This window comes from Nesoenas mayeri, assembly GCF_963082525.1.
Source record: "Nesoenas mayeri genome assembly, chromosome: 2".
Classification (NCBI taxonomy): Eukaryota; Metazoa; Chordata; class Aves; order Columbiformes; family Columbidae; genus Nesoenas; species Nesoenas mayeri.
Window position 1 is genome coordinate 11,233,064 of NC_137543.1, and position 27,798 is coordinate 11,260,861.

The 27,798-nt window shown below is 50.0% G+C and overlaps 1 protein-coding gene across 1 annotated transcript in view; it reads left to right on the forward strand.

Annotated features, from left to right (window-relative positions):
* The first annotated feature begins 23,551 nt into the window (after positions 1–23,551).
* Positions 23,552–27,798, forward strand: part of CYRIB (CYFIP related Rac1 interactor B) — a 78,393-nt gene continuing 74,146 nt past the window's right edge. The window contains exon 1 of the mRNA XM_080339336.1: positions 23,552–24,322. The gene's annotated coding sequence lies outside the window, so the exon portion shown is untranslated. The remainder of the gene's footprint in view (positions 24,323–27,798) is intronic.

Genomic DNA, 27,798 nt, shown 5'->3' on the forward strand with positions numbered 1-27,798 from the left:
GAGACCTGTGCTATGGTGTGGGGCCTCTGAGGCTGCAGAGCTGGCTAGAGCATGGCAGCTCCCCGCCAGCAACTCACCATAAAGCCCAGCAGCAAAATGCCGTTTGGAGACATTATCTTAAGACAATTTACCTCCATCTAATCCTGTCCCTTCCTGAAAGGGATTGATGATGCAGGAGAACAACAACATCTGTTGCTGGAGAAAGAGCTGGGCAGACAGGGCTGGGGATCCCGTGTCCTGGGGGGACCCTCTCTCCTTCTGCCACCAAGATGCTGTCAGTTGTCAACATGAGATGGAGGAGAAGCCGAGCAAGGTGCCTCAGAGAAGTCACAACTGCTGCAGTGTCTGAGTGCAGCTCCGGATTGAAGGAGCTGTCTGGGTTTGAAGGAAAAATTCAGCTTTGATGAGTTTTTTCTTTAGTTTTGGAGGCCGGTTTCTCTGCCAGGCCAGAGAACCAGGCTCTGACTAGCAGGAGCCAACGCTTTGGAGCTGCCAACAGCTCCGTCCCCAGGACTGTCGCCTGCATTGTCCTTCCCGGGATGTCACCAGCAGCCCAAGGCTCCTGCGCACCTGGGCGGTGCTCCAGTGGGAGCTGCAGCCAGGAGGCTGTTGCAGATGGCTGGGTTTGGTCCACATGCTTTTAAAGTTTGCAAGGTACTCCTGCATCTTGCTGGTGCCTTCCTATTTCTGCAAAGCCTCCTCATGCTCTGCTTTGTTGCATAGAATCATGGAATAGTTTTGGTTGGAAGGGACCTCCAAAGCTCATCCAGTCCAACCCCCTGCAATGAGCAGGGACATCTTCACCAGCTCAGGTTGCTCAGAGCCCCGTCCAGCCTGGCCTTGAATGTCTCCAGGGATGGGGCATCCACCACCTCTCTGGGCAACCTGGGCCAGTGTTTTACAACCCTCATTGCAAAAAATGTGTTCCTCATGTCTAAGCTGCTTGGCGCACACTTGCCCGGAGCGGCCCGTCTGTCCGAGGCTGCCCTGGTGTGCGAGAAGGGTCCCCCCAGCCCGGGACACCGCGGGCTCCTCACACGGGTCCCCCCTCACCCCTGGGCCGCAGCCACGGAGCCCCCGCCCCGGGCTGGGGGTGGAAGCCAAGGGCTCCGACCTGCTCCCCATCGCACCCCCGGCTGCAGGGGACACACAGAGGGTAGGGGCTCCCACCCCAGCGCCACCTGCCCGGGGCGGGCACCGGAGAGCGGGCCCGGGCGCGGCGAAGGTGCCGGGGCCGCCTGTCCCTCCCCCCGCGCCGCTTCCTTTTATAGCGATGCGGCACCGCGCCCGCCGCCGGCAGCCAACCTGTGCCGTGCCGCCGCCCGGCAACCCGGAAAGCCCGGCCAGCCCGGCCAGCCCCGCGGGCCGCCCGCCGCCCAGGTACGGCAAGGCTGCCCGCGGGCCCCGCGGGCGGAGCGGAGCGGAGCGGAGCGGGGAGGGCGCGGCTCGGGGGAGCGGAGCGGGGCGGGGGCGGCTGCCGGCGGGCGCCCCCCTGGCTCGGCGGCTGAGGGGAACCGCGCCGGGGGGATGCCGCCTGAGGGGAGCGGGAGGTCGCCTGAGGGAGCCGGGCGCTGCGCACCTGTGGGGAGCGGGGGATCTCCGGAGGGGAGCCGGGCGGGGGCCGCGGAAAGGCTCGCCCCGCCCAGCCCCGCTGCCCCCCGGGGCGGGAAGGCGCAGCCCCGCGGGAGCGGCGGAGGGTGCTCGGCCCCTGCCCGGCCTTGCCCGCGCTCTGCCCGCAGCCGCGCCGCTTGTGGGGCCGCGGGCAGCGCCGGCGCGGGCAGCCGGGGAGCCCCGCAGCGAGCCCCGGTTCGTCCCCAAGGCCGGAGCCGCCGCCTCAGTTTCCCGCGGTGCGCGGGGGCTGAGAGGCCGCCCGAGCCCGCAGGTGCCGATGGCCGCGCTGTGTCTGCGAGGGGCACCGGGGTGACAGGAGACCCTCTGGGGGTGCGGGTGGCACATCCAGGGATCGCTGTAACCGCCCTCGCACCAGCCAGCACGGTCTCCAGCAGCTGCCGGGTTGAAGCCCGGCCGCGGTGAGCTGGGGTGGCGGCTGCAGCGGGACCCAGGGGCTGGGGCCGCGTCCTGTGCGCGGTGCTGCTGGCGGCCCGGGGCTGGGGCGGGCGGCGATGGACCGGCCGCCTCCTGCACTGGGTGCGCTGCGCTCGGCTGTCCCGTGGTGCCCGGACAGGCGCCAGGCTGCAGACTTTCCAGTCGCCATGGTTCATGTAAATCTTGCACCTGCAACTGACCAAACATCTAAAAGTTCAGTGCAGCAGCCAGAAATGCGCAGCGAGGAGGCAAGAGAACTTCTGCTTTGGGGGACCTGGGACTTCCTTGTCCGGGCAGGGATGGCGGTGTCGTCGTGATCATCACTGTGTGTGAAAACTACCCCTCTCTTAAGCAAGTTGTAGCGTTTCAAAAGGGTTAGTGGTGAAACAGAGAGGAAATAGCACAGAGCCACCCCTAAACCATGAAGGTTAACTGGCTTTACGGTCTGGAGGGGCGTTACCCTTTTGCCATTTAAAAATGAACCCTTATGCCTAATAATCATTCTTTAATATACGTGACGTGGAAGGCCCTGAGGGGTGTACTGTTTATTCAGTGTTTTGTTGGCTGTGTGACTGAAACAGTAGAGAGGCCCTTTTATTCACCCAAACAAAGCAAACCCCAAGTCTGCACCCCGGACCGACAAGTGTTTTGAAGAGATGTGGGATTTTGTCGGAAGTGCAACGTCGTCTTTGTTTCAGCGCTTGACTAAGCCAGGCCTGGTGCAGGCTGCTGCTGGTTTATGTCGAGGATGCCAGTGCTGCTGCTGCGGGGAGCTGGGGGAGCATCCAGGGTGCCCACGTGAGCTCTGAGGGACCCTCCTGGGTGCAGACAGGCACCCGGGGTTGTTTTGGTGCTCAGCTCTGCATCATAGAAAAGCTGCTCAGGGTTGTCTCGCCTTAGTGAGAGGCAGCACGTGGCTGGTGCGGCGTTCCCGCTCGGCAGGGACCGGCAGCTGGATGCTCCACGGCTGCTGCTGCAGGTGGCAGTTCCGACCTGCTCTGCTCTTGCTCGCTGCTCAGACCGAGAGGCCTCGTTAGGGCATTTTCCAACAGTTTCATCACCAGTTGCGTTCTCAGGGCGCACCAGAGCTCTGTGGCGCCGTCTCCTCCACGGCTCGGCAGGAGAAGCACCCCCAGCGTTTCCAGGCAGGTCTGAGGCTGCTCTGCGGGGACACTGCGATGTGCTCAGAATCCAGCAGGAACAGTCGCACCAACCGGGCTTTTAAAAACGCTTTCCAATAAAGTCTAGACCATCCGTTGCTCTAACCGAGATCGATAGTTCAGGCTGCTCAGCAACGAGCATGTGCGATGGATTTTCAATAATCTGCATGGCACAGCTCGGGCTTGAGGAGAAAATAATTAGGCCTCATTCTGTGCCTCTAAATGTGAGTGTGCCCGGTAGGAGCAGAGGAAGAAGCTGATGCGCTGAAGGTAGTTAAAAGCTTAATGCTTCCTATAGAGTGTGGGAGGGCACGGCCGCGCTTACCTGCTGTTTCGTTTTATTCAAAGCTATCAGAGGATTAATAGTGGCTCACAAGAGTAAAGACTGGTGTTTGACTGAGATACTTCCTGTGCTTGTTGGAGAAGAACAAGGCCAAGAGCATTTTGAAAGTAAAAGCTTGTTTCCTGTTAAAAACTTTTGCCGAAGTGAAGGGCGAGATTGCTGTAGGGCTGGAGTCACCGCTGCGGTGATTCTGGCACCTGGATGGGGCTGGATGGGTTGGCCTGAGGCAGAGCAGAGGCCCATCTAGACCTGCAGATGGACAGGCACAGCATCGTGTGCTCCTACTTCACTGGGAACACGCAGACAGACAGCGTCCTCTGCCTGCAAACAGCCTCCAGAGCTTGGTTAGAGACCACAGGCTGGTTCGTCTGCAGGTGTGAACTGCCCTGCTCTGGCTGGCTGGTATTCAGCTCTGGAGCCCTCAGCACAGGAAAGACATGGAGCTTTGGAGGGTGTCCAGAGGAGGCCACCAAATAATCAGAGGGCTGGAACAGCTCTGCTGTGAGGACACGCTGACGGAGTTGGGGTGTTCAGCCTGGAGAAGAGCAGGATCTAGAGAGGCCTTATTGTGGCCTTGAAGTACTTAAAAGGGGCCAGTAAGAAATATGGGGACAGAATTTTAGCAGGGCCTGTTGTGATAAGACAAGGGTAATGGTTTTAAACTAAAGGAGGGGAGATTCAGGCTGGACATGAAGAAGAAATTTCTTACACTGAGGGTGGTGAAACACCGGCCCAGGTTGCCCAGAGAGGTGGTGGATGCCCCATCCCTGGAGACATCCCAGACCAGGCTGGACGGGGCTCTGAGCAACCTGAGCTGGGTGAAGATGTCCCTGCTCATTGCAGGGGGCTTGGACTGGATGAGCTTTGAAGGTCCCTTCCAACCCAACCTGTTCTATGATTCTGTTATTAAATACATGCTCCAGTGGCTCAGCTGAGAGCCGGTGTGGGTCTCTTGGCTGCCCAAGCAAAGCAGATGCAGGAGTGTGATCCCATCGTGGGTATAACTAGAACTACCTGAAGGGCAGTTCTAGCCAGGTGGGGATTGGTCTCTTCTCCTAGGCAGTCAGCAATAGGACAAGGGGCCATGGGCTTCAACTCTGCCAGGGGAAATTTAGGCTGGATATTAGAAAGAAATTCTTTCCAGAGAGAGTGGTCAGGCATTGGAATGGCTGCCCAGGGAGGTGCTGGACTCGCCGTCCCTGGAGGTTTTTAAGCTGAGACTGGACATGGCACTTAGTGCCATGATCTAGTCAATGGACTGGAGTTGGACCAAGGGTTGGACTTGATGATCTCTGAGGTCTTTTCCAACCCGGTCGATTCTGTGATTCTGTATATCAGGACTGTTTCTGTAAGCTGAAGGTCATTCCTGCAGCGCTCTCCAACCCTGACTTAGAAAGGCTCGTCCCGAGGTTAGCTCAGCCCAAGATCTATCTCCCTAATCATCTGGTGTAGGTTTCCCTTTAGTGCTTACCATGGCTGTGAGCTCGCTTATCTGCTGAACCACGGCCCTCATCCAGACCTGGACGGTTCCACCAGGAGCTGAATCAGGCTCCTGGGCGCTGTGCGGAGGTGGCGGGAGCGCAGGCTGGTGTCTGCGGGAATGCAGCTGCTGGAGCGGGATTGCAGCTCCGCAGTCGGGCTGTGTCTCGCGGAGGCTGGAAAGCACTTCACACGGTGTCTGCAGTCACTCAGCTGTTGGAAACCTTTGTTCTGCGCTGCTCTGCGTGGAGCTTCATACAGCGTGGATTTTATTTTGGTGCCTGAGTTCTATTACTGTCCTTGCTGGATATATTTTAAAACTCCCCCCCCCTCCCCCCATGTTTTTTTGTGTGTGTTTTTTCGTTTGCTTTGTTTTTTGTTGGGTTGTGAATACTGCACACAGTGATTTATTTCCTTAAAATCTCCACCAGAGATGCTCAAACTGAGTATATGTGTGACCTTGTGGTATTACATGGCGTAAGTCTAATAGGTAGTTTTGGTTTCCATTCCTGGTAGTTATTTTACATGGTGCAGGCTGCTTTTCTATCATCAAAATGCAATTTTTTATAAAATGCTGGGTTTGATATCTGCTTTGCAGAAATGCTATAAGATCTACTCCAGGGTATCTAGTGGACAAGCTCTTTATTTCTCAAAGCTTTGCAGTATAGAAAGGGAAAAAAAAGAAAACCCAAATCCTCCAGTGACAGCAGAAAACTAGGAATTCTATCCGAGTCTTGCTAAGACAACCTTTGTCTCAACCTGAATTAGGAAACCTCCCCCGCATCTGCCCGGCTCCCAGTCTTGAGGTCAAACCTCCTGGGCACAACCCTCTCTATTTAAGAAACAAAATATAGACACTAGTTGTAATCTGTGCTATGAAAATCTAATCTGTGACCTAATTTGTTGTGATACCATGAAGAACCTGTCAGCAGCAATCCCTGTAACCCATGGCACGGCGGCGCTGCCTGCTTTCCAAGAGCTCCTCGCAGGGAGCCGTGTCACGCCAAGCGTGTGCGTTCGGGCTCCTCCGCTGCCAAATTTGGGGAATAATATGCAGACAACTGTCAGGCCACTTTTGTTATTCTTTTTAAAATGAAAGCAGCACGGGCGGTGTTACTCTGTGTGGAAGTGAACATCTTCTGAGGGCGATCCCTGCGGAACCGGCTGGTCTGAAACGTGTGGGAAGGACAATGAGATGCAACCAGGACTGGACAATTTTCTGTGCGTGTCGTAAGAGCCGTTTACCTGTTCGTGCTCATTCCCCTTCTCTGTGGCAGCGACTTGGACACAACCAACTCACTGGGCGAGTGGTTAGAGGAGCGACGTGTCTGAGTAACTTCTCACCAGTGTGAGCTGAGGTTTCGTGGGCTGATTCTCAGAGGGCAAAACCAGCAGATTTCTTCTTTCTTTCTCTTCTCGGTGACAACCAATGATAAGACAAGGGGTAATGGGTTCAAACTGGAACACAAAGGGTTCCACTTAAATTTGAGAAGAAACTTCTTCATAGTGAGGGTGACAGACACTGGAACAGGCTGCCCAGGGGGGTTGTGGAGTCTCCTACTCTGGAGACATTCAAACCTGCCTGGACACCTTCCTGTGTAACCTCATCTGGGTGTTCCTGCTCCATGGGGGGATTGCACTGGATGAGCTTTCGAGGTCCCTTCCAATCCCTGACATTCTGTGATTCTAGTACAGCCCCTCTAAGTCAAGTTTGTTGTCCTTCAAGGAAAAGAAAACCAACACGACCTTTTGTGTTTTGTTACTGAAAACATAGCGCTGCCAATCTTGCTCCGCAAGGCTAGGAAAGGAAGGAAGGTTTTACAGATGGAGAATGCACAAATAATAGGCTGAAAAACTGGAAATTGTGTTCCTAGGTTCCTGCACTGCTGCATCTGACAAGGAGAAATCTTAACTGAGGAACTACTGCTCTGTCAGAAACGGACAGCAGAGCTGGGCTTCCGGTTTGATTGCTCTAGAAATAACAGTTCCTTTTTATAAAAAAAATATTATCTTGAACGCGCTTTACTTGAAAGTACTAAATTAAAACATGCAGGGGCGTGCAGCCTATTAATAACTGCCGGGTTCTGTGTCCATGCGTAGTGAGACACCATCAGCCTGGCTGGGCTTTGACTGGCTGGGTTGTTGGGATTCAGAAGATGCACGTCCAGAACAAGGCCATAATCGATGGTCTGATGCCTTCCCTGCTCGCCCTCAAAGGAGCTGCCAGTGCTGCCATTAATGCAGCAGCTCTTACACTTTTTATTTTGATCCTCCTCTTTATTCTCAGCACTTGTGCACCTCCCGTTACCTAGTGGGCATCAGGTGTGTCTGCGTAGAATAAGTGCATTTGCATAGTGCTTTGTAAACTCGATGTCCTTTCACCCATGCTGGGCACTCAGTGTTCAAGTTTCAATGTGCCGTATGTCGATTTTTGGTGTTGTTGTTGTTCGCTCCAGGCTTTTCCCTCCACCCACTCACTTCCTCTCGCAAGTGTTTCCCCACTTCACCGCTTTCTCGCGTGGCCTCCCGCCGTGGGCAGGCACAGCGCTTCACCTGCCGCTCGCCTCTGCGGGAGACAGGCACGGGGTCTGGGTGCGAGGGGGCAGGACAAGGTGCTTGGGGGGATATGGGTGCGGGTTTACTTTGGGGAAAGAGGAGCAAAGGCTTGTAAACAGTTCCAGCAGGACAGGGAACTGCTGGAGAGAGTCCAGCGCAGGGCAACAAAGATGCTGAAGGGAGTGGAGCATCTCCCTTATGAGGAAAGGCTGAGGGAGCTGGGGCTCTGGAGCTGGACAAGAGGAGACTGAGGGGTGACCTCATTAATGTTTATAAGTATGTAAAGGGGTGAGTGTCAGGAGGATGGAGCCAGGCTCTTCTTGGTGGCAAACAATGATAGGACAAGGGGTAATGGGTTCAAACTGGAACACAAGAGGTTCCACTTAAATTTGAGAAGAAACTTCTCAGTGAGGGTGACAGACACTGGCCCAGGCTGCCCAGGGGGGTTGTGGAGTCTCCTACTCTGGAGACATTCAAACCTGCCTGGACACCTTCCTGTGTAACCTCATCTGGGTGTTCCTGCTCCAGCGGGGGGTTTGGACTGGATGAGCTTTCGAGGTCCCTTCCAATCCATAACATTCTGTGATTCTGTGAGGGTGCGATGTCTGAGGAAAGTGCATCCTCCACGCCAGAATGCAGCCGGACCAGAGGCCGCGCTCCCTTCCTCAGCCCAGCACGGGCAGGCTGGTCGGCCTCCAAGACTTGTTCTTGGTTTTAATAGCATGTTTTAATGTGCTGTTTTTTACCTGCTGATTTCTAACAAAGGTTTCCCACCTCCCCTTGGACAACAGCAATTTCTCAACCCCACCGGGGGTGCATCTGGCAGTTTACAACCTGTCAAAAAGAGGAAAAAGAAACACCACAAAAATAGCGTGTCTGTAGTTTTAAATTAGGCAAGGGCTAAAATTAGTAAGAACAGGCCTATCTGTTGCTGAACAAACCAGCAGAAAACTGGTATTCAGCTGATGCTGAGCAAGGCAAGCAGAGGTTCTGAGCTTGCACTCCCTTCGCCTTGTCCCACTCCTGTCCTTCCACATTCTCTTCCCTGTCGCTAGTTAGCAGTCGCTAGTTAGCAGTCGCTAGTTAGCAGTCACTAGTTAGTCGCTAGGCTCTGTCGCTACTCAGCAGAGAGCTGTACAGGTGCTGCTAACCTTGTGCCACAACCAGCGCTACTTTCAGCACTGTAAATTGTTAGCAATAGCCAGTGTTTTACCACACTCATTCAATTTCTTTGCTCGGCTGCCATGAATGTGGCTTTGGATGTATCACGCTAAGGTCACTTTGTCAGAGCCCTGGATGTGGCTTAAGGCCCCCACTGGGACCAGCGTCCACCCACCATTTCCTCGCACTTGTTTCCTCGCCCCAGCTGTGGTTTACTTTCCTCCGCTGTAACTGTGTTGCTGTTAATGGGGCTGCAGTATAAACTGGTCACTGAAATAATTCACATCACAAGAATAACTTTAGGTCGGTTTGGTTCTTTGCAGGTCCAGCTTTCATTTTGCATCTCGGCATTATTTTCATTTGCAGCATGACCCATGCCAACAGGTTTAGTTGAGCATGTTAAAGTGGGCTACAGACTGGTGGGAAACGGTGGAAACTTGCTGGTAGAGGGGAAAATGATATGGAAAAAGGATCTGGAGTTGCTGGGGGAGTTGCGGGAGGGGTGGTAGCATTGTTTGGCCCTGATGGTGGAAGTAACAAACGGCTGCTCATCTTTGGGGGTGATGTGTTTGAGGGAGGGAAGAAGAGCAAGAGTCTTCACCTCTCTCCCCTCCCCTGGGAACCTCTGGGTTGGGCCTTGTGCCCACTGCTGGAGATAAACTCCTGGGAGTTGATGTTCTTCCACCCCAGCGTATCCCGAGGAATTGGAGGTCACTTGGAAATCAAAATTAAACAATGCCTTAGCGCGGCTTTGAAAAGTTTACTCAAGGGGCTGGCGTTACTCCAGTGCGGTTAAACTGATGACCTCCCTCCGTAACAGCTCCAGAGGCTCTGGTTGGGCTGTCAGAGGCCAGCAGTGATTGCGGAGCTTCATTGGGGGTGGCAGGGCTGGGTTGCTGCCCCGCTCACCTTGCTGCCATCGGAGCGCACCGGGAAACGCAGGGCGGGCTGTGCTGTGACACGGGGTTGTTCTCTGGAGGCCAGAGCAGCCCACGGAGGACCTGGAGTTGGCTTGTCTCACTGGGCCGTGCTCGCCACGGAGGGACAGCTGGAGCCAGTCCCTGTGGGCATCGCCCAGCGGCTCCTGACGGGGACAGCTGCTGCCACTGAGGTAGTTACGGGATGGGTGGTTTATGTTCCCCAACAACTCAGTGTCTGGCCAAAGCGACAGGGAGCAGTGTGATGGGGAGTATCTCTGCAGTCTGCACACTGCAGGGACAGTTTGGGTTTTCAGGGTGGTAGGTCTGGACTAGTCAACAAAACTTAAAGGGAGAAGAGGGGAGCCCTGTCCCCAAGGCTGCTCTGCCGGTCTCAGAACCGAGGAGGGCAGATGCTCCTGCCTGCAAATCCTAACTCCCTCGGAAGGACTAGCTGTGTGACCAAATATGATCTTCTGGGCATTAGTAGGTCTGTCTGGCATCCTGCTTACATTGAGTCCTTCAGAAATATTTACTGTATGCGGCAGTGTTCTCGTGTTAGCACGCTCTGGGTGTCGCAGATATCCCCTGGCAATGGCTTACAGCAGGCTGTCAAATGAGAGCATTGGTAGGATTCCCTGTGAATGAAGAAGCCACTCACATCTCTATTTAAGGGTTGGGACCAGGTTGCTTTCCCAGGATCACTGCTTTGAAAGGAGATTGTTTGTTTTAGGAATGGCTCTGAGTTGCAAAACTTGTACCAGGAGACTTCTCGCACCCAGGATCCACAGCTTATCGAGGCATCCTGATTATTGGCATTACTGTTGTTGCATTCGTGAGCAAAAAACACTTTAGGTCCACTTGCACCTGTTCTAGGTCTGCTGTTACCCAGCTGTATCCCTGAACATGACATGAATAACAATGCCTCTAAAATACGTTTAATGCATTCGAGGTACAATTACACCTAGGGCTTGTAGCTGCTGTTCATACCAAAAAAATGGTCTTTCAAACTTGTTGAGGCTCTGTTTGGTGTGTCATCTTCTTCTTAAAGTAAACTAATTGATGTGAGAAGCAGTTGGTGGATGTATAATACTCAGAATTGTTGTTATGTGGGGCAGTGCTGCCCAGGTGGAGACTGCGAACCCTCGCATGGTTTTGCACGGGGCTCCCGTGAGATTGTGTAGCTGGTACAGGAGCAGTAAATTCTTCCTCTCCTGCAGCACGTCGGTCAGTTTGAGGAAGCAAGAGAGGGAAGTGGAGGCCCAGAAGGAAAAAACTATGCTGGTATGAGCATGTCCTGTAGAAAAGGACTGATCCTGATAACCTTGTGTGCCTGCTGGAGCGCTAATGCACAGCCCCTGGAGGGGACCATCCGATACAAGACCACCAAACAGATTATGGCTTAGCAGCACATTGCCCACCCCTGCACGGATTCAAAGCCGTTCCTGAGCAGTTGTTTTCATAGAGCTGAATATGGTCATTTGCATATTGCACAGTGTTCGGGCTTTTCCTCTTCCTCTCAGCTCTGTTGGGCACCGTTGTACGTGTGTCTGCGAGGGAAGTAGCGTTCTCAGTCAGCACCCAAGCTCGTGTAACTTCCCCTGGGCAGTGGCTCCCAGAAATGCAACCCGCTCTGGGCCAGCCCTGCTGGGAAGGGAAAGGGCAGAGGTTCCCCTGCGATTGTTCTCCTCCCCGGTTCCTCGTGGTCTGAGTCCTCACGCTCGCCCTGTCATGGGACATTGACCAGCTGGGCTTTGTGCAGCAGAGGATGCTCACGTCCACTCGAGAGGAGCCGTGGGCTTCCTGTGAAATCCCCCTGTGAAACAACAACTCACATCCCATCCAAATTACTGACCACGTGTCTGACGTGCCCCGGCCTCTGGTCAGCCCTGTCGCTGGGGAGACTTTGGGGGCAGCCAGGAGGTGTCCTTGCTGCTAGGTGAACCAGAGCCGACCCCCACCAGCTCTGCCTGCCTGGCGGGCAGACAGAGGGCAGATGCCTTTTTCAATCCCCTCTGTTGGAAGCTGTAGAATCACAGAACAGTTTGGGTTGGAAGGGACCTTCAAAGCTCATCCAGTTCAACCCCCTGCAATGAGCAGGGACATCTTCACCCAGATCAGGTTGCTCAGACCTCCGTGCAGCCTGGTCTGGGATGTCTCCAGGGATGGGGCATCTACCACCTCTCTGGGCAACCTGGGCCAATGTTTCACCACCCTCATTGTAAAACATGTCTTCCTCGTGTCCAGCCTGAATCTCCCCTCCTTTAGTTTAAAACCATCACCCCTTGTCCTATCACAACAGACCCTGCTAAAAAGTCTGTCCCCATCTTTCTTATAAGCCCTTTTTAAGTACTGCACCACCTGCTGAAGTTGAGGGGCAGAGCAGTGGGGTGAGCCGTGTTTTTGGCCCAGCACCCTGCCTGCAGCCGTGCCGGTGCATCGCAGGCACAAGTGGTGGCAGTTTACACTGGCTGAGACCCAGCGACTTGCCAAGTCAGTCCTACTCTGAATCTCCTCCAGACCTGGCCTACCCTCTTCTGCAGGAGGAACCCAAGCCAATAGTCAGACTTCTTTGGGTTTTGTTAAGGTTTCACCTACCAGGAACTCATTATCTGTAAGGCAGTTGTGGGTGCATCCTAAGCATTTGTTTGGATTGTCATTCTACAGTGTGCTGAATAATTTCTGAGCTGGAAGAGTGGCCAGAGCCTCTGCCTAGGAACCAGGCAAGCTGCCCATTCTTGGTGCGTTGTGTTTTGTTTTCTGCGCTGTTTTGTTGGGTTCCAGTCCTATAATGAATTTCACTGGCAACCCCCCGAGGTGGAGCTCAGCAGGGCCAGGGCCCTTTGGAGGTGAAACCGTATCAGATAGTGGGAAAGGCACATTGTCAGTGGTCACTAAAAGTCAGTCCCTTATCCCAAAACCTCCTTTTGCCCTAGACACTATTATCACAAGTGCAATAGGTGAATTCAGGTTCCAGCCCCATGAGAGGATGTAACAGTTAATACAGAGAGCTTTAGAAATTGCCCTTCTGTTCTCTGATGGCAGTTTAATCCATTGAGTGTACAGAGATTAAAAGATATTTGACGAATGCACTAAACATTCATCGCACATTTCTCTTCCCGTATCCAGCTGACCTCAAATCCGGAATGAATTTGCATTTGTTTCTAAAAGTGTCTCATTTTGTGAATCAAAATGTCAACACATTTGAAAATGGTCCCACATGAGATGTTTGTATCTCTTGGAGTTTAAATTGCTGGATCAATTTCCCATTAATACTAAGGGTATTTAAAGGACAAATTCTCTGCCTACTGCAGTGAAAATGTACCCTGAGGTATGACATTTCACCTGCCACTGAGTGCAAGAATGTTGAATATAATGGACTGAAATAGCTGGATTTGCACATACTGGTAACAAAAGAGGGTGAGCAGTAGATCCCATTACAGAAAACCTTTCCTCTTATATTTTTTTTCCCCCTCCTCCTTTTTCAGCCATGAAAACTTACATCCTCCTCGCAATTTATATTAGTGCGCTATTGAGTATTTGGGCACAGTTTGATCATGTAGGCTGTAAGTGGATGAAGACAGCCCTGAAGAGCTTCTGCTCAAAAGGGCGCAGAGAAATGGCAGCACCAGGGGACATGCAAAGCCTGGGACTGAGCAGCACCCACAAAGCCAGGCTCAGGCTCCACCGGTTCCTGCGCTGGACCACAGAGCTACGAGCCCCATCGCGTGCTCTTGTGGTTGCAGCTCTGCCGGCTGACGGGGCTTTGCCGCGGCTTGTCCCTGCTCCTCAGCATGGCTGTCCCGAGTTAGGAGAAAGGAGCAGGACAGCTCGCAAGCCTCGACCCCCTCCGCCTCCTCCTCAAATGAAATATGGGGGCAACTGCAAAGAGCTGTCAGCAAGCTAAGGCAGACAGCATAGCTGCAAATAATTTGAACCCAGGGGGCATGGTGAACCTGAGCTAAGGCGTGTTTACCCGAGGAAGCGCCAACATAACCTAGGAGAACATGCCATAAAGTTGCACCATCCTGTCCCTCCCTTGCGCTGTCACGGAAACCAGATGCCAGGGTGGAAACGCACCAGGAGGAGCCGAATGAAAAAGCTTCAAGTGTCGGAGAGCCCTACCTTCTGCTGCAGGCCAGCTCTGCTTCCCGGCATTCCCTGGGCTCCTGCCAATTCCCATCGACAGCTGTGGTTTGTGGTTGTAATGCTCAGCATTTGTCTCCTTTTTCTCCTAGCAGACTTGGGCCAACACTAGATGTGCAGCAGGGAGTAGTTTGGGAGTCCCAGGGCTCCCAGAACTGGACTCCAAGCGTGAAATCAAACCCTCCATTACTCCTTTACCTTCCCCAAGGTCTGAGACACCCCAAGTGTGGGTTTGTAGGTCCATCTTCTGATGGAGACTGTGAGGAAAGGTTATAACAAAGTGCTTTGTAACACATTATTTTCTTTCTTTTAAAGAACCAGCAAGTGCTAATAGTAAACCTAAAGCTGGATTGCCGGCCCAGAAGCAGCGTGCTTACTGCATTCAGCAGATAAAACGTTTTTCACTTTACCGTGCTTATTCCCAGTTTCGGTGCCTGTGCGTTCCTGTTGAGGCTGCAGTTTGAGTAGGATTGGCTCCAAGATGTCAGTAAGTGCCTGTCAGGAATCCCACTCCTCGTTTCAGGAGGCCCCAAAAGTTCATTAGATGTTTAATAGCTTCTGGTCGCTGCCGTGCTGGATGGACCTGAACCGCTGACCGAGAGGGGAAAGGTTCTCTCGCACATTCACAAACCCTGATGCATCTGCTCCCCAGACACAGATTTATCTAATTTCCCCAAACCACTGATGACCTGCCCTGAAATGATACTCTCATTCCCTTAGGAAAGCCCTTGGGTTGATACCAAGCAGATAGTTATTTTTGGGTTCTTTCCCAGAGAGAGTGCACTGAATTGCTCTGAACCCTGCACACCAAATATATCATTGGACTGTAGTAAAGGTCTAAAGAGCTTTATTGAAGGGGAAACAGATTATTAATAATTAAGGGCGGTTCACTGTGTTGTTTTTGAGCCAAGTAAAGCTAATAGAGCTTTTTTTATAGCAGAGATAAAAGTGTAGAATATCAAGACTGAATTGATTGCAACATTTAATGGCAACATAAAAGTCAATTAATGAATTGCAATAGTTAATTTGGCATTCAAGTGAAACACGCAGCTCCCAAGCAATGTATTAAGCATTTTTAAAGATTACAAAAAACCCAACCCAAACTCCCTTATTGACTAGTAAATGCCTATGTTGTTTTTTTTTTCCCCCTAGGAGAGAAACTCATACAACCATATTTTAAATTCATTTAACCTAAAGCTCTGGGTGCACGTGTGTGTGTGCGCTTTTCCCTTAGCACCTGTCGGAATTCAATAATGCCCTTACGCGGAGTTGATCAGTCATTAATTCTAACAGAACTCTCTGAGGGCTGCGTGTGCTCTCCCGTGGCAGTGAGGACGGTCGTGCGGAGAGAACAGCCTGCAGCACATGCCTTTGTGAGAGAGGCTCTGAAAAGGGCGAATTCCAAACTGCTCCGTGTTTGAACTGTCCCGTGTTGTTTATTACCCACCCAATTACACTTTGTTAATTTAATAGTGTATTTTTTTAATTATTTCTCTGCCATAGCAGAGAAACCACAAGAGCACGCGATGGGGCTCGTAGCTCTGTGGTCCAGCGCAGGAACCGGTGGAGCCTGAGCCTGGCTTTGTGGGTGCTGCTCAGTCCCAGGCTTTGCATGTCCCCTGGTGCTGCCATTTCTCTGCGCCCTTTTGAGCAGAAGCTCTTCAGGGCTGTCTTCATCCACTTACAGCCTACATGATCAAACTGTGCCTAGTAGTGCTCAATAGCGCACTAATATAAATTTTTCAATAACATTGAAAAGAGAAAACAGAATCGCTGGGTGGAATAGCTGTACTTCTGGAGGATGAAGAAGGCTTTAAAATGTTCTGCATTGAATAAATCAAAGGTTTATTGCAGAATGCCATTCCTTCTCACCGACAGTCATTATATTGTCATTTTGTCCCTTTGCAGCCTTTCTGGAACCATCCGTTTCTTCTGAAACCTTTCTCCAAGCCTCAGGCTGACACGAGGCCTTTTCCCGCGCTGTGGTCCCCCCTCTCTGCCTCATTCCGTGTAGCCCCTCGGTCTTGCAGCAGGGACGCGTGTCCCCTGTTTGCCATCTGGTTGTGTGCGGGTGCTCTGAGCGCATCCCCTCCGCGCCAAACCCAAAGCGTGTCACACTCATCTGCAAAACCTTTCACATGCTCGGGGCCGGAGTCTGTCATCCGCACAACAGCGTGTTGTGCCTCAGGACGCAAGTGACCCCATTAAAACCACTTAGAAGCGGGCAGACTTACGACTGTCTCGCTGCCCTTATGTTTCTCTCTGCTCCCATGTGGGTCCCCAGGCCCTTTCACATCCCTGCCTGCGTAAGCCGGTCTTTGAGCAAACCATAGAAATGTTGTATTCTCTACATCTGCCCCTACCATCCTTTTAAAGGAAAATTGAACTGCAACATAATGGGAGCACGAAGAAACAGGTACCATTTGCCTTTTCTTGGAATAGAAGAAGATATAATTTAAAAATAAAGAGTCCTGTGAACAGTGTAAGAAAGGAATCCTGATTTTCTCCTGAGTTGGGTTCTGTGAACCCTGCGTTTCCCACTGGAGCTTTCTCGTTGTGAAACCTCCGGGCTCCTCTGTGTTCCCAGCTCTTCTGCCGTGTCCCCAGTGCCCCCACTGCAGCTCCCCCCAGTCTCTCTCTTACATCTCACCAGCCGGGCATGAGATGACACGTGCAGGGTGACTGGGCGGTACACACGTGCTGTTTGCTGTCCTGCATCATAAACCAGATTCCCAGGGGACAGCAGGCGGTAGGTCCTGGGACAGGGAGAACTGCTGCCCGGCACAGGCCAGGGGCTCATGGGCTCTGAGTGATGAGCCTTGCTCGGAAGCACATCGAGTCATAGAACAGGTTGGGTTTGAAGGGACCTTCAAAGCTCATCCAGTCCAACCCCCTGCAATGAGCAGGGACATCCTCACCCAGATCAGGTTGCTCAGAGCCCCGTCCAGCCTGGCCTGGGATGTCTCCAGGGATGGGGCATCTACCACCTCTCTGGGTGACCTGGGCTGGTGTTTCACCACCCTCATTGTCAAAAGTTTATTCCTCATGTCCAGCCTGAATCTCCTCTCTTCTAGTTTAAAACCATTATGCCTTGTCCTATCGTAAAACGCCCTTCTAAAAGTAGAGATGCTGTACTGCTCCATCTTTTGTACTCGGGTTAGTTGGTTTAGGACCAGCTTGGTGAGTGCTGTAGGATGTTGTATTTTGCCATGCGGAGACACCTCACCACAGTGGCAGAAAACCAGTGTGTACAACTGGTCTCAGTATTTGTGTTTTCCTCTCATCTAGAACTTAGACTGCGAGTTGCTTGGAGCAGGAATTGCACCAGTTTTACTGTAAAGCACCATAAGAGTCTTTCCAACTTAGTTTTTTTATGTATGAAGTTATTGAAGTTTAACAGTGTCACTTTAGACATTTAGAAATTATCAGAATGGGACATAGCATTGACAGGCTACCTAAACATGTTGCTTCATACAAGAAGTCCAAGGCCAGAAACATGGTCTAAGCTTCTCTGAGTTGCAGCCTGGTACCTCACAAGAGAAGACTATTTTGCTTCTTTCCACTTTTAAGCTTATTCACTGCCTAAGACAGGAATCATTTAGGATAATGACCATGTATTTAAAAAAACCCACTGTTTTGTGATGCGTGGTCATGGCGGGAAGCTGCTTTTTCTAGTCCGATCATTAACAGAACATGCACCTAAGCTCTGACTTCAGGAACCCAGATGTCTCAAATGGGACTGTATCCAGATCAGTATAAACAGGCACAGAATGTTTCCGAGCTCCTGCGTGGGATTTATCAGCTGGACATAAAAAATATTATACTTTCATCAGTTGGGTAGGTTTGGAATAAGTTTAAGTAATTGCAACGTGCAGTGTCAGCTTTACTCCTTTTTCCTTCTAACTGAATATTAAACAGCTGCATCTGGTGCTAGATTTAGTCCTAGGTGCCATATTCACGCTCAGGAAAAAGGAAGAACAAGGCGCCTGGTGCGCAGTGTTGCAGTTGCTCAGCAGAGGAAGCGTGTAAGTGCAAATCTATGTGTCTTGTTTTATGGCAGCCTTCATCTGCACCCACTCTGTCCCTCACAGATTACGGCATGGGGAAAAAGCCCTGGCTTTCCATTTCCTCTGCCAGCAAACTCTGCTTTGCAGTTAGACTTTTGCTTATGTGAGCAGTAAGGGCTCTGTTTCTCTCCTTCAAGGCTTCTTAAAATGATGAGTCTCAAAGACTTTAGAACCCAAATATACGTACCATGCAGGTGATGGGTGACTGGGAATTTCTTATCCCACAGAAAAATAGTGGTACCTACCCACTTCAGATGAAGTCACTGGATGGTCTACAAGAAAATGTATGTACTGATGGAAAAAGGGTTTATTCAAAGTTCTCTGCATTCAGCAACCAGCTACACTAAAATGATTGTAATGTCTGCTGCTCTTTGGAGCATATTGATGGAATTGCATGAAGGTAGCAGTATGATGGGTACAGCAGATGACTGTATCATAAGTGTTATTTTAAAGAGGAACGTAGAGTTCGTGGGCCAATAACTTCATCATAATCTTTTCTCCTCCCATTATTCAGTAGCCTTGTACTCAGCATCACCTTAGACCACGAACGAAGATTAATTTCATTTACAGTAGTTCAAATCAGTGTTGCAAAACTCATCCGGGTTGTGATCAGCTAAATTGCATTCTGCTTTTCAGATGGGAATAAACAGGCAGATCCTTTCAAACCGAACCAGTGGTGCAAGGGCAGAGTGGTGGTGAGACAGGGCGGCACGTGGGTGCCATGCGAGATGGAGGAACACGTGCTGTGGGATGCAGCCTCAGATGCTGGTCCTTGCTCACATCTCGCCCAGCAATGCCCAACACTGTTGTTTTGTGAAGTTTGTGTTTGTTCACTGAATTCTGAAAGGAGCCCCTGGGACTGATGCTCTCCAGAGCCTTTCCCTGACGTGCTTCAATGAACTTACCTATTTCTCCACCAAAAGATTGCAACATCCCCTGTGATCGGAAGAGGAAACTAAGGACTGATGTAGCAAAGGAAACAGCTGAGGCAAAGTGAAACCATCTCTTGACAATGTCCCTTCGCAACACCTCGACACAGCCCAAAAAATCACTTAAGAGCCAAATGCTATTCTGAGGCTTCCAAATAACAAATGAATTAAGCACTTTGAGGCAAAAGGAAAAAAAATAAACAATAAACAAAAGGCTCCAATGATGACATCACTACAAAAGATGTGATCAAAGTAAAACACCAGGCTCATGCTCCTGAGCTGGGCAGAATTCTCAATGCAATCGATGAATATTTGTTCCCATCAGGGCAGTACAATTGTGTTTGCTCAAAAAAAACCAACCCCAAACAAAAAAAATTATTGGGTTCTCTTCCAGAGACTAATGAAACAATCTAAACCTCTTAAATATTGCCTTCCCTGTTCTCTGAAACATTGATTCTGTCCATTAACTGGAATACTATTACATTGCTGATTGAGCTGAAACATTTCGAGGGGAGGACGGGAAAGAGGCTTTTGAGAAAGTTCCAGTTCAGATATATGGTTTATTTCCTACCGTGGTCCTGGTGGTTTGCTTTATTAATAAACTGGTTTGACTGGGGGCTAATGGGAGGTCAAGTGAAACGCCCGCCACTCTACATTGTCCTCCTGATCCACAGCTGCCTCTGACTTAGTGAAGCTCTTACTAAAGGCACCAACTGCTACCCAGAGTAAATGCAGTGACATTCAGGAGCTTTGCTGGACAAAGGTGCCTTTCGCTCAAGCAGCCAGGACCTCCTGAAGTGGCCATCGCTTTTCCGTTACGCTGAGCAAATCCCTGCTGAAGAATGGGTGTGTAACGTGTTTGTCCTCACCTGAGTGCCATAAATATGGAAGCGCAGTCTGTGGCCGTGACCTCCTGAGCTTGGTAATGCAGGATTATCTCAGTTGCTTAGCAGGGCTCTTCTGGAGCCCTCAGCACAGGACAGACATAGACCTGCTGGAGAGGGTCCAGAGGAGGCCACAGAAATGATCAGAAGCTGGAACAGCTCTGCTGTGAGGACAGGATGAGAGAGCTGGGATTGTTCAGCCTGGAGAAGAGGAGGCTCCAGTGAGACCTTATTGTGGACTTTCAGTACTTAAAAGAGGCCAGTAAGAAAGATGGGGACAGAATTTTAGCAGGGCCTGTTGTGACAGGACAAGGGGCGATGGTTTCAAACTAGAGGAGGGGAGATTCAGACTGGACATGAGGAGGAAATTTTTTACACTGAGGGTGGTGAAACACTGGCCCAGGTTGCCCAGAGAGGTGGTGGATGCCCCATCCCTGGAGACATCCCAGGCCAGGCTGGACGGGGCTCTGAGCAACCTGATCTGGGTGAAGATGTCCCTGCTCATGGCAGGGGGTTGGACTGGATGAGCTTTGAAGGTCCCTTCCAACCCAAACTGTTCTATGATTCTCTTGCTGGCCAGCTCACCTATTTGTTCGCAGTACAGGTTTTACCATCGTAGTTCCTGAAAACACGTCTTAGTGCAATGGTGGCCATGTGGTGATCACTGAAGAAATTACGTATTTCACAGACTTTAATAAGCAGCTTAAAGATCTCAGTGATTAATACCATGTTCTGCTCTATTCTATAACAGGTCTACTACTCTAGTATATGTTTCTATTTTCCAATACAGAAAAAATATGGTTAAAATAGCTGCAGTTCCTCTTTCCACCTTCCCTATGCTTACTGGTCTACAGTCTTCTTTCTAATGCAGGCTTAACACCTGCCATTTGCTCTTTATTCCTCTTTTTGCTTCCTTGTCTCATACGGGTGAGCTGTACTGTTCCGGAAAAGCAGCAAAATGTGAAAACAAAATAGTTTTATATTGTAAAATCACCATTATCTTAGATCACGGCCCAACACTGAGCCCTCGTGCATCATTTGACTTGAAGAAGTGTTTATTAATTGAGAGCACGCTGCATATGTTCGCTGGGGCTCCCCATCCAAAGAGGCCGAGCGGGTCATTTGCAGGGAGCAATTGCATCAACAGATGAGCAAACTCAGAAAATAATCTCAGACTTTGTAGTGGCAGAAGAGGAGATGACTAATGTAGTTAATTAGTCACGTGAAGTGACGGGGCACAGCACAAGGAGAGAATAGACTTTCACCGGCTCTGTCAGAGTAAAAAAGGATGAGCTCATGAAGCACTTTGGTTTCTCCACTTGCCACCTAAATATCAAAATGACCTTTTTTATTCTGGGGGGGAAAGGCATTTTGAGCTTGCGAGTGCCTGTCTCCATGCAAGTATAAAGCGATGTAATTGTTTGTCATTACGGGATCTGGCAGCACTTGGAAGCACCCAGTGGTTTGACCTTGGCTTTTTGTTTTGTCTGCACTTTTCAAGATTTGTGTAGATCACTCACATTTTGTTGCAACTGTTTATGTTTCCAAAGAGCTACATTTATGTCAGAGGATTGGTCCTGCCCAAAACGAAAGCCCTAAAGGACACTGCAGTGTGAATGTGACTGCTCATGCAACCCCATGTCTGCTTGCCCTGCGCTCCAGAAGGTGCAGAGGTCTGGAAGGGGGAGGGCGAAACCTGATGTCAGCTTTATCTGAACTGAAAGGTGCTATCAACCACAGCAGCGTGACAGGGACCTCTGCAAAGCTGCCTCTCCCCTCCCTTCTTGAAACGGTGCTGCGAGAAATCTCCTCTTTTTAAAAATAAATCTTTGTATATCGGATGCTTGCGCTCTATTTTCATCCATGTAACAGAACAGTTAGTGGTGTTTCCACCTCCCTGCCCAGACAAAGAAGGTTGTTGTCCCTGCTGAGGACAACTGGGAGAGGATGATGCCCTTTTCTCCTTTTGGCTTTCTCCCCTGGGCTACCATTAAGCTTAAAAGTAGCCCAAGTATTCTAACCGTGCGTGGCACCTGGGGGCAGGTTTGCTTCTGTGTTTTTATTTACCTATCTGTCTATATATAATATAAAGTCATCTCTTGTCACTGGTAGATATGCACACATCCATAGTACACATACATCCAATAGTACATTTGGAGCTTAATCTTTGCTCTGTGAAAATTCTCTGACCCATTTTCTTGCCTTAGTGTCTGTTATACCTACCTGGCAGCAACACAAAGCCATCCACAGGCATTTAGGACCATAAGAGCTGTTATGTCCTGTGACTACTCCTTTATTTTATGATACTAGCTGGCAAATGTAATCTCTAATTTTGTTTTTTATGTTTATTATAATAATAACCTAGCAAGATAATTTTCTATTTAGAAGGAGCAATTAAAAAAATTAAAAGCGAAGAACTAATAGAAGATTGATGGGTTTTTTAGTCATAAAATATTTTCTACAGCATTCAATATTTTTTTATGCTTCAATTATTACGTGGGATGTGGATGTCTTAGTATGCAGCTGCTGTCAAAGTATCAGTGATGCTCTGCGTCTGGGTGTTCTTACTTGTAGTTCTGAAAGATGAGATATCCAAATCAAGGGTACGTTACAATTTTGGAGGGCCCTAAAGAGTAAATATTGTTATAAAACTGTTTATGGTTTCAGTAGGAAATTTTCCTTGTCCCACCTCAACCTGCCAAGCCCCGAGCAGATGATAATGTTATGACCATCACAAATCATTCCTCTTGGGAAGGAGATGCCATTCTGCCCAAGCTGCTTCTGTGGGAATCTTCTTTCATGTCTTCTTGGACATCTGCTGTTTGCTGCAATCTACACAAACGTCGAGGAGCCTCTGAGCACTCCCCGTTCCCGTGGTAGGTGAAGGCAGCAGACAGGTATGGGATGTACTAGCCCAGGTCTTGCCCGAATGTTACCCCAGGACCAAAGCTAAAGCACGGTGATTTCCTTTGAGTTAATCAGGCAGGTTTTGCAGCTCAACTATACTCACAAATGGCTTCCTTTAAATCCCAGGCTACTCCTTTATCTAGAATACTTTAAAGTTATTAGTGTAGGGAATCCGTATGTCTTGAATCCTACCACGTTACGAAAGGAACTAAGTTTATCAGTTTAAGTCAACATCTACAGATAGCAAACTAAAAGAAGATAAATATGTTGACATATGAGTAAAACTGAGTTCCTTTCCATTTTTGTTCTTTCTCAAAGTGCGTCGGGGGGGACTTTGGTGTTCCCTTACATTTGGCAGTTACCAAACTGGTATTTGGCTCCTGAAGAGGAAGCAGCGGAAGCGGTCGGACTTTCACATGGTCCGATTGCCTCTTTCAGATTGAATAATCGCCTTTGCCAGCGGTAACGCTCCGCTGTTCGAGGCTGCGGGGAGTTCTGTCTCGGCTGTGTCCCTGTGCCCCTGCCCTGCTCGGGCTGCATCGGGTCCCCAGTGTCACCCAACACAGTGCGAGCCGCCCTTCGGCACCACGGGCGCTGTAGAGATTACAGGTTACTTTAAGAAACAAAAAAACACAAGCAGAACTTTTTATTTTGTTTTCTCTCTGTGCATACGTGTAATTTGACTGACGAAGCAAGCCCCAAACCAGGGTATTTGTGTTATCACCCTGCTTTGGCACATTAATCCACACCACAAGCAGCAATAATTCGGGGTGTGCGGTGTCCCAGTGTCACAACACCCAAATCCCAGTTGGATACGGGCAATAAAAAGGTGAAACCTTCATCAGTAGGATGTGTGCATGAAGAGGAAAGTACAAAATTAAGTGCATGAAATGCCCTTAAAATATATTTTTGTGCTTTTAAACACATTTTGTGTATATTTTCCATTTTAGGGGGGACAGGGAGCAGCTCGCCTGGGGTCAGTGGGGTCTGACAGCTCAGAGCTCACCAAGGGATGGGACTGCGAACTTTTATTTTGTGCTTAGATCTTACAAAGTGATCCCCCTGTGAAGAAATTTATGCACGACTTCCAGTCAGCAACCCCGCTTTTCGCAAAGAAACCTCATTTTCTTTCCCATCCCCGCTTCGCCTACAGCAAACATTTAAAAATCCCTGAGTCAGGCCTTAAAAAAAAATAAAATCAAAAATCACACAAGTGGCTTAAGCAGCGATCCGTAACGTTAAGTGAGTGGCTTTGATGAGTTGTTGTGGGAGGCGGGGGAGCTGCGGGAAGATGGCCGCCCCCTCCCGCGCTGCCCCGCGGCCCCTTTAAGGATGGACCCGCTCGCCTCCCGCCTGCCCGCCCGCCTCTCTTTCGCTCCCCCGCCCCTGCCTAAGACACTGGGAGTCGAAGCAGGTGCATGCGCACTGCGCTGGCAGCCTGGCGCGCTTGCGCAGTCACCTGCTGGCCGTCCACCCCCCCACCCCCCTCCCGCCGCGCCGGTACATCCGGGTCACCGCACGCCCGCCCGCACGGCCGGTCCCCTGTGGTGCTGTGCGGCTCGCTGCCCCTCCCCCTCCTCCCCCCTCCCCCCGGCTCCGGCGCTGTCGCATCCGCGCCCTCCCCTGCGCGGGGCTCCGGCCACGCCGCTGCTGTCGCTGCCTCCGGCCGAGCGGGGGGAGGCGGCGGCTCGGGCTGCCGTCCGCATCGCCGTCCGTAGGGCGGCTCGGTGAGTGTCAGCGGCGCGGCCGGTGGGGGGGCCGGGCGGGGCGCCTCGGTTCATCCCCCGCGTTCCCCTCAGCGCGGGCGGCGCGACCCCCGCTCCGGGGCCCCGGCAGCCTCTGAGGGGACGGGGCTCCCGCCGCCCCGGCTCCCATCTGTTGCTCTCCCCCCAGCTCCCCGGGCTGGACGCGCTTCCCCTCAGCAACTTCTCCGCGTCCCGCCGCCGTGCCCGGAGGGGCTGCCCGCCCGCCGGGGCCGCGGGGCGGGGGGAGAAGCGGCGGCCGCTGCCTCCCTCGCCTGGGGGAACCACGCTGAGCTAAACCGCCCTCCGCCGGGCTTCCCCCGCCGTCCGGCCGGGCCGCTTCCCCTCGCCGCGGCGGGTCGGGGGCGGGGGAGCCGCTTGCTCCCTGGTGCGGGCGGCTCCGCCGGCGTGTGGCGGCAGCCGGCGGTGCGTCCGGGGAGCCCGGTGTGGGGCGACCCCGGCACCTGGGGACGGGCAGGAATGCAGTGACAGTGTTAATGGTTAACCAGGGGGGAGGACACCTCTTGAAGGGACGTCTGCGCGCTCTCAAACGTGCAGCGAGTTAAGCAGAATACAAAAATCGCTGCGAATTTGGCATAGCTGGGGTGCATCCTGCAGTTCTGTGATGCCAGGACTGTAATTCCAGGTAGGGTTAAGGTGAATTCAGAAGCTGTAGCAGGAGGGTGTTGTTTCTAACCTATTCATTAAATAGCTGATAAAATCAAATTTTAATTGTATTTTAATTCTTTCTTGTGCAATTTAAGGACATGTGCAACTCAGTTCTATTTTGTTACTTTTTAATCTGATAACACATCACACACAGTAATAAAATAAGGGAAGTTTCGTCGCAGAAACATTTCAGATATCGAAGAAATCAAGTGACTGTGCATTATGAAGCTTCTTGAAGGATTTTTCATTTATCTTTTTCTATTCGAATGCATCGGCATCCTGGATCCACACGTCAGTGACAGTATGACAGCTGTCTTTTTGCTGTGGTGGTGGAGTCGTACTAACATTTAAAATCTGTCATTCTGAATTTCTGATAAAGTAGCGTGGAAATACAAGCATTGAGTAGCGTGTATGTTAATCCTGAAACCAGTAAAATATTTTCTAGATTGATCAAATAATCCGTCTTCTTTCACGTTACCGCTTCTGTTGTTACAAATTGCCACCTCTGTTTCGATCAAACTTTTCATACTTACACAAACTGTTTTCCTTTTTTTGTGCTCTGTTTGGACTTAAAGTAAACTTGTAAATTAACTCTCATTTTGCGTAGTAAGTTGTGGCAGATAGAGGTACTGGACAGGAGACATTTAGCAGTTAACCTGAGGTTGCCAAGGTTGGAATGTGAATCCAGACATAGAAGGTTCCACCGGATAAATGTCTTCATTCAGCAAGGTGCATTGTTAGACATTGCAAAACATACCTTCAGTTCTGTGTGGTAAGTTTAACAGCAAAAACCTAAACCACGTGAATAAGATACTGCTCTCCAATGAAACAGGAATGTTGTTTTATGTTTGACGTACAGAGAATATTCCATCGTTGAAACGGAAGCTTTCAATAGAAGAGCAGATAGCTTTTTATCTGAACTGTCAACTCTCTTATTGCGTATGTTACCTGTCAGAGAGTAGGGGCCATGGAAAGAAGCGATTCCAGAATCTATTTTAAAATATCCCTTTCAAAAAGTACCATGATTATATGAAAGTAAGAAATGAATTTGATCCTGTCTCTTATACAACTTCCACTTGTCATCAGGTGCTCTAGATTTTCTTCATTGTTTGCGGTTTGGCTGGGGCCACCTGAGGTGACGGATTATTGAAGAGATTGTCTTCTGGAATTCTATACCTCTTCATATGAAACCTTTTCTGCGGGAGCCATACTGACTGTAGAAACGTGATGTTAGTGGGTTCTGTTCTTGCATACGTAACTGTCCTGTCCCCTTATCTGAGTTTTGTAGGGGTCTTAATGTTAAAGAGAAAATGGAAACTCTTTTTATTGTGTCTTTTAGTAGTTATAGATCTTGGCAGAAAAATTAATAGAATGCAGTAGCTAAAATGGCTTAGGGGCAGTTATGTGGGGAAGATAATTCAAGGTGTCTGTCACCAGACTTCTAGTGGTGCTTACTAGACACCTGGAATTACAAATACTGTCTCTTTACAGTATTATTGCTAACTGCTGAATTATTGAGTAATACACTAAGAGAAATTGGCTCTGTCATTTGGAAAAGCCTGTGTAGGGGCCACTTTGGATTCGTGTAGCTGCTTAAGCACGCTGAATATAAATGTAGGTTTTTTTCCCCTTGCTGTATATCTAGGAGAATACACATATATAGACAGCCTGCAGCACCCTTCCCCCCCACCCCTGACTTTGATGGGTTTTTTTTTTTGGTTATTGCCTGCTCGCTGTGAAATAAATGGAACTAATGCATACCCCGTAGTAGACAGGCAAAATTAAACCTTACATGCAAGAAGTCGGATTTGGTTTTTAAGCAGTCAGGTTTGCTTGTGTGTTGGGTTTGTTTGGGGGTTGTTTTTTGAGTGTACATCAAGGTTATCACCTTCACCTGTACTTCTTAAAAGCTTGTGCTTTTATAATTACATTGACAGTTTTAATCATTGATTCAGATGGGCTTAAGTTAAGAATAATGACTCCTGTCTTTTAAGGTAATGTTAACTACCCTGAAGGGTATTATAAATCAATTTGATGAGACTTACTGGCTTTTAAAGTGTTTGAAAATACATCTCCAAAGCTGAAACATTTTGAGTGTTGTCCAATTGCATCTCATGGACTATCAGCTGTCAAGCTACAGGTGAGGTACACAGTGCAGGTTAATGCATGTGCTGAATCCACACCAGGTTTGAATGTCAGTGCCAACTCCTGTGCTTAGGACTGGGATGCAGAGTCATCCTGGTCATCGTTTTGGTCCAGCTGAATCCCCCCAAGTCTGTCAGGATGGCTGCAGAGTGATGAGAACCCAGGGGTCTGGGGATGTGAAGGAAGCTGTGCTTGAATTGGAAAGAGTTAAGTGCCGGGGAACATAAAGCATTGGAGCTACTTACTAGCTGTGGCACCTGAAATACATCTATGAATTAAGCAGAGTAAGATTTATTTCAGAGTATTTCCAGCTGTAAATGATGGCCCCTTGTATGCACCTTTTTGACATCTTTTCTGCTCCCACATGTTTGCATTTACCAAGAGCACTTATGAATGAAGGGACGGTCCTCTGTGCTTACCTTGTAAATCTTCATTTGATATTAATCTATGGATAATCTTTACTTAAGAGTATTAATATTTTCTTCCTTATGGTTGTGGGAAACTTAACACCTCTAACTACCCAACATGGACAAGTCTGCTTTTTCTCTTCATGTGTATGAAGAAACATGTAAGAAGGGCTTATTTGATTGCCTTTAATTTCAGGATCTCTTATAAATTCACCTCAGTTCCCCCCGTTCTGTGATTCA